General features: G+C 43.3%; 1 pseudogene; it reads left to right on the forward strand.

The window, feature by feature from the left end:
- Positions 1–1,322: 1,322 nt before the first annotated feature.
- LOC139227243 (U2 spliceosomal RNA) lies at positions 1,323–1,557 on the forward strand (annotated as a pseudogene).
- The last annotated feature ends 5,271 nt before the right edge of the window (positions 1,558–6,828 follow it).

The raw sequence follows: 6,828 nt of genomic DNA on the forward strand, positions 1-6,828 counted from the left end.
TCTGGGAAAACTCAAAAGGATTAAATCCACCAAGCAAGACAACAGAGCAATAAACGTTGACGTTATTCAAAAACACTGATACATTATGATGGACGAGTTAATGAACCAGAGCGATCAGTTTTGAGAGGCCTTTTTATCATTGTTGACTTTAGTCATGTTCTTAAATTGGCACTAAATTGGAAATCTCAGTCAAAGCGGACACAAGCTTGGGAATTGGAAGTGTTGCATTGATGCTCTGTTGCTCTTCCGAGCTAGGAATTAAGATACATTGTTGGGCAGATTAGCAAGAGTGTGCTATGCATTTTGGTATGCAATATATTAAGAGCTGAGAGGAATTTATGCTGAAACTTGAGCCCTGAAATTTCGATGCTGGCATTGTCGAAGCTACCCTTGCTCAGGCAGCAAGGAGGACAGGCCTCATTGACCATTGCAAGACCAGCCCCTAAAAAATGGGATCGAGGCCAGAAGCATGGGAAGGAAGGGGGCTGAGTAGGGGGAAGAACTTTGGTGCGGCAACATCTCGTAAAGGGGAGTACTTCTTTGTGTACTTAAAGGTGAAGCTCGAAACCATCAGCAGTCACACAATTTCAGAGTATTGGCGTAGGAAAATATTTCATCACTGGTAACAGTGAATCCTGAAATGTGCTACACAAAATGTATCTTGCTGTGATTATATAGTGGACATAAATTATATAGTAAGACAATATTACATGTTTTATTATGTGATAAAAGGTACAATTGCAGGCCGATTGTGATGGTTGGGAATTCTTCAACATGTGTAAGCACAATACCTGACATCCAACAAAGTCTGAGAGGTTCAATTTTTGTTCAAGAAAAGTCGATTATTTTCCCTTCACATGTGAAGAAAACGGCTCAATGCATTTATTTTATTCCTCTTTATAATGTTCAAAATTCACAGAACATCTATTTTCCAGATGTATGATGAAACATACAATTTAGAAGTGAGTGCTCAACAAGTTAATCATTTTCAGTAGCATTTTTCCAATGATTATTTTTACATTATGTATTCTACCTTTTAAAATTAACCTGCTGCTGTTACATTAATTTGCATACTATTGCCTTTTGTGCTGTTCTGCAGTTAACCTATGGTAACCTTTTATGTTAAAATATTCATTCATAAGTACATACACTAAAACGCCATCTGATCTTTATGAATAGCAAAAGGTTTCTGTTTCTGTTAATGGGTCATAATTCCAGCATTGATCATCATAACATGAACAGGCAGGGGGAATTTTATACATCACAATTCATTGTATTGGAATATTTCTACAGCCCTTGTTACATGGACTAGCAGCAGCACATTAACCCCTTTGCCTTTTGGCTAAGATCAAGTGTAGTACCGTTTCTGACCAGCCACCATGACCTCCGGGTGGTTTCTCCCTGGTCAGGAAGGTATATGCTTGCATTTTTGGAAACAGGAGGTGGGTGGGGAGGGTTGACCCATCCACCTCCACGGAGGTGTGTGGGGGACCTGACCCATCCACCTCCATGGCACGAACCTGGTATTGCAGTACTTCCAGGAACGGTGCAGTGGCTCTAGGCCTTTTGGCTAAGAGCATTGGCGCAGAGTGATCCTTGGCATGTGCAAGGTGACCTCTGGCGTTTGTGATTTGACAAAGAATTGGAACGATTGGCTACGAATTAAAAAAAAAAAAAAAAAAAAATTAACCCCTTTAAAACTGAACTCTCCTAACTATCAACTGTATTTTTACCATATAGTACAGTATATGCAAAGCTAATAGTTTGCGAATTTTGAATGTTGAGCACTGTCAGCTAAAATTAGTCACACATGGACACGTGTGGGGTGGGGTGGAGGGGGAGGCGGACAAAATTGGAATTCTGATGCGAAAGTGCGCGGACGCCATCTTGGCAAAGGCAATAGCGTGCACGGTTAACGTCTGCCAGAAGTATGCAATATCAGTCGCTGCATGATGGTCGCGTGAACAGGTGTGTTGGTGGAGTTGCCCACCAGTTTTATGCTGGAAAGAATGGTCTCCAAGCTCTGTAAAGCCCTGTGTAATGTTGGTACCGAACACCTCCATGCTCCTTGACGTGGAACGCAGGCTTTCTGGCAGACTTCCCAACACACCAAGCATTTTGTTGTGTACAATGATCAGCCTTCTTAAGTAGTCCTCATCTGAGTCCCGTGCAGCAGAACTTGTGTGCGACCTCGCCATCCGGTGAGCTGGCACCTGCACTATCCTTGCCCCCTGCCCTGGCTGCAGCGCACTTGTGACCGGTGTTCACCATGTGCAGATCTCGCCTCTATGCTATCTTCTAAGATACGTTAGTGTCAGTATCTGAGCTGGTGGCTGCGAGTGTGAAATCAAGCGACTGTGTTTCTTCATCATCACTGTCTGCTTGGTCTTACTCCACGCCTGGGCAGGTTGTAGTCCCTGGGTATCTGAAAGGATAAAGGGACAAGGATAGGGTTGTGGTGAGGGGAGAAGAGAAAGTAAGAAGTGTATGCTTACACAATCTGCAACTTGTAAGTCAGAAGAGATTGTGTGATGAGGGGGCAGTAGGAAATAAGAAGGAGGATTAGGTATGAGGATACCGTCATCTTCAATGGATTTGGCCCCACCACTGGCCCTTCCCATTATGGCCAGCACTGTCTCCCCCATGGGGGTTAGAACATGCAGGCACACCTCTCCCCCTCTGGTTAGTTCCTGTTGCCTCCTGTTGTGTGCCACCTTCTCCTGCAAGAGAGAGGGAAGTGTGTCAGTGAGTGTCATGCAATATATTTGGGTGATGTGGCCATCATGGTTGAATAGCTGGCAATATGCGCAAGCTGTGAGATGTGAATGTGAGGCTTGCAACAGTGCTATGTGTGCGACGTAAAGCATATGCTGTTAGGTAGGAGTCCTGATTGATAGAGATTGTTGGTACATGAGTGATGGGGGTGTGGTGAATTGAGCAGTGGCTGAGGCTAGTGGTGCAGCTGGTAGGATATGGCATTTGAAGATACATTCACTGACCTTGACCACTAGTGTGAGGTAATTGAACTTCTTGCAGCACTTCATCCAAGTCCTCAAGCCCAAACACCTGGCATTTACCTCCGCGGCTGTCTGCTCCCACTGCCTTCCCATCGTGTGCCTGTAGGGCCTTCTGCCCCCTGAAGATATAGGACATCTCCTCTTCTTTCCACCTCCTCCTTTAAGACCTCCAGTGCAGCATCAGAAAACCTTGCTGTATGCTCTCTCCCATGATCAGCCACTGTTCTTTGTTGCACAGCACTTATCCAAATGATGTCAGCACCACCAGCAGCTGCAATGCGCCTTCCTTTAAGAGGTGCAGGCTAGCTTTAAGCAGTGCAGGTTAGCTTTAAGTAGTCCTAGCAAGTAATAATATTGGGCTCCCTGCTGATTCATGCAGTCAATGAACAGCATGGTTAGTGCTGGCTACATGCAGCAATCATTATAATGAGCAGGCAACACGAAGTTGGCGTGCAGCCAGCATTGTATTGAACCGATGCATCTAATCGCGTATCGCAAACTCCGTGCCCGTTTTTCGATGCTATCCAATTTAGTTCCCAAGTGTTTTTCACTACCCATGTTACAAAATCAAAAAAAGGGTCATGTTTTTATTTCTGTAACAATCTGTACTGATAATCATGGCCCTCAGTGTCAAATCAAGCGCGGTTTAAGAATCACAAATTTATCGTTGAAAGTGGGTCATTATCACAAAATTGTGGCATCACGTCTGCTTAGAAAATTGGGCTCTTTTGATTTGCTGGCAACATTTTACAGCGATTAGCTGCTGGTGGTAGAATTGTGTTTGAAGTTGAAGCTCTGTGTTCAACAATCTGAAACTAATTTGATTCCAGACGCACCATTATGTTTATTAAAAGTGCTCAGAGAAGTAAATTAAGATGAAGTTACTCATATAACCTTCCATATTTCAAATATCTGCCAATTTAAGTTATTACTTTTTTACAGTGCCCGAGTAGATTATGAAGAGGCTCTTATTGAAAGGCTGGAATTATGCTTGAAATTAATGTCATTTGCTGCTGCCGTTGCTTCTTGCTGCCGAGGTTCTTTGTGTTTTACAAGGCCACAGACCTGAGTGGTATTGACAGACCCTTGTAACCCTGCCATTTAGAGGCTTTTAGATTTTACGACTAAGTAGTAAGAGTTGCACAGTTGCCAGCAGCAGAGCAACATAGTTAGGCTGAATTGCATTGGAGGTATGGTAGTATAGTGGTTATGTCACTGGACTAATGATCCAGAGACGTGAGTTCAAATCTTACCACGGCAGCAGGGGAATTTAAATTCAATTAATTAAATAAATCTGGAATAAAAAGCTAGTGTCAGTAATGGTGTAAAATCCATCTGGCTCACTAATGTCTTTCAGGGAAAGAAATCTGTTGTCCTTGCTTGGTCTGGCCTATATGTGATTCCAGACCCACAGTAATGTGGTTGACTCTTAACTGCCCTCTGAAATGGTAGCTCACCATACATTCTCATGGTCAATAACTGAGCAATGTGAGCCTTGCTCACATCCCATGAATGAATTTAAAAAAAAAATTAACTATTGCTAGCACTAAAACTCAATGCTACCATTGGCTGCATGTACTCTGCCTGATCTGGAGAGGCAGTGCATGTTGTGGTTTCTGCTAAACTGGTGACACCAAATCTTTGACCCTAACCCCTTGAAGGCTTAAACGTGCAATGTTTTTACATCTGTGACAAGATATGATCTAAAGCAGACAAGAAATATATTTAAATATGTGCAAAATGTGATGTTCTGGACTGGAATTGTTCTCTTTCTCCCCACCCCCCACCACCACAATGAATTATTACAGAGGAAGGAGATTCCACTGTGAAAGATTTATATAACAATTATCATTATTCCTGGCAATGAAAGGGGTGATTTTATGAATGTACGGTATCACGGGAGCATTGTCTGCTGGACAACACATCAGCAGATCGCAGATGTGCTGCCCGCGATTTTCCATCCATTAATTCTAAAGGACAAAATATCATGGTCACCACGGCTGCAGGTTACTGGCTGTTTGTGTGCATTCAGAAACTTGGCCCTGAAACCTGAAAGAAAATGCGTATGTTGCAGAATATAGGGCTGGAATTCCCCTGTTTTTCTGGCGCCCTCACCCGAGGTGCGGCGCTTTTGTCCGCCTCCAAGCGTGCCGAAAAAAGATGTCCGTATTCTGGTCGCTCCCCAGCCTCTCCTCGGTCATGGCGCAGCATGGCTCAATGTAAACAGTGCCGGGACCTCTGCACATGCACGCTAGAGTCTGCGCGCATGTGCAGTAGCTTCTGGCAGGCCCAATCTGTGAGTACGCACTGCAGGCTGTGTGGGAGGGGCCTGAAGCACGCCATTCCTCGCCCTGGCCAAATGGGCTCCTTCATCAGTGACCCGCTGCGTTCCCGAAGGTAGGACTTCTATTTTTTATTTGTTATTTACTGATTGCTTATTACTTTGGTCTTGGTGCTTTAGGGGCAGGGTTCCTTCTATTTTATTTGTTCATTAATTATTTATTACTTTTTGTGCTTTATTTGGTGCTTGGTGGTGCTTTAAATGTAGTTACTTGTGCCGATTCCTTAACTGAGGTCTTTCTGTATGGACAAAAGTGGACACATATGCTGCCCTAAGTTAGTTTAGTACAACTTTTTTCTGGCCAAATTGGCATAAATGGTGTAAGTGGCTGGGAACGCCCCCTTTTGAACAAAAAAACTGACCAAACAAAAAACCTAACTAACTCACTTACACTGGCGCAAATTAAATGGCCATATTTGAAACTAAAAAGATACACCAGAAAAATCAAGTTACACCAAAAAAAAAACAGTGCAACTCATGGGGAAATTTGGGCCTATAGTCTTTGCTTTGATAATGATATACTTTCAAATTTAAAAAAAACATAGGGCGGATGCCCCCGACCAAATTTTGTTTTTTACGAAAGTATCTGGTGGTTACCCAGAGGAACAAAAACACTGTCCGAGGCCCAGATGCACAGCCCAACACAGAGGCCCACGTATCCCAGGAGCGTATGGGCATCCTGGGATCACGTGGGCCTGGACCACCAATGAAAATGGAGTATTCTCATTGATAACAATGGCGAGTTCCATTTCTATGGATCTCCCATTACTATCAATCAGAATACCCCAAAAACACAGAAACATAAAACATAAATTTAAAAAAACACATCACATATTTTGAATTAATTGAAATTGAATTAAATTAAATGTTTCAGAAAAAATTTTGTTTTTGAATTTTTTCAAAATGAACAGGCTTGTCAATATACAACTTAGTGATAACATTTAATTTTTCTATCTTTTAAAACTCTTACACTGGTAAAAGCAGACCTTATGCCTACCAGGCATAAGAGTTTTAAGGATTTTTTGTACATATGATTTTTTGATGCAGGTCTGGTTGAAAATTGGATTCCGCGCCGTTTTTGGACATTTAAGTAATTTTCAGCAACACCGATTTTTTTAAAGTATGCGGAGAGTGGCCTTAAGAACCATTCAGAAAACCCTACGTTAACTTATCGCCGTTCAGGTCTGTATTGGAGCTGTTTCTTTGCGGTTTAGTCTTGCTCATAAAGATAGTTTATAATGATAATGTTAAAATACGTTCCTTTTTCATCTCTTTACATTAAAGATTACTTGTTTTGGTGTTGGCCACCCCGCTTCCGGTCCCGCTGCAACCCCAGGCCGAATGCGCTCCCCCCCCACCCCCGCCCCGCCGCTCCCGGTCCTGCTGCAACCCCGGGCCGAATGGCCCCCCACCCCCCCCCCCCACTTCCGGTTCTGCTGCAATCCCGGGCTGAATGGCCCCCTTCCCCCC

The sequence above is a fragment of the Pristiophorus japonicus genome, chromosome 16, assembly GCF_044704955.1.
Source record: "Pristiophorus japonicus isolate sPriJap1 chromosome 16, sPriJap1.hap1, whole genome shotgun sequence".
Taxonomy (NCBI): domain Eukaryota; kingdom Metazoa; phylum Chordata; class Chondrichthyes; family Pristiophoridae; genus Pristiophorus; species Pristiophorus japonicus.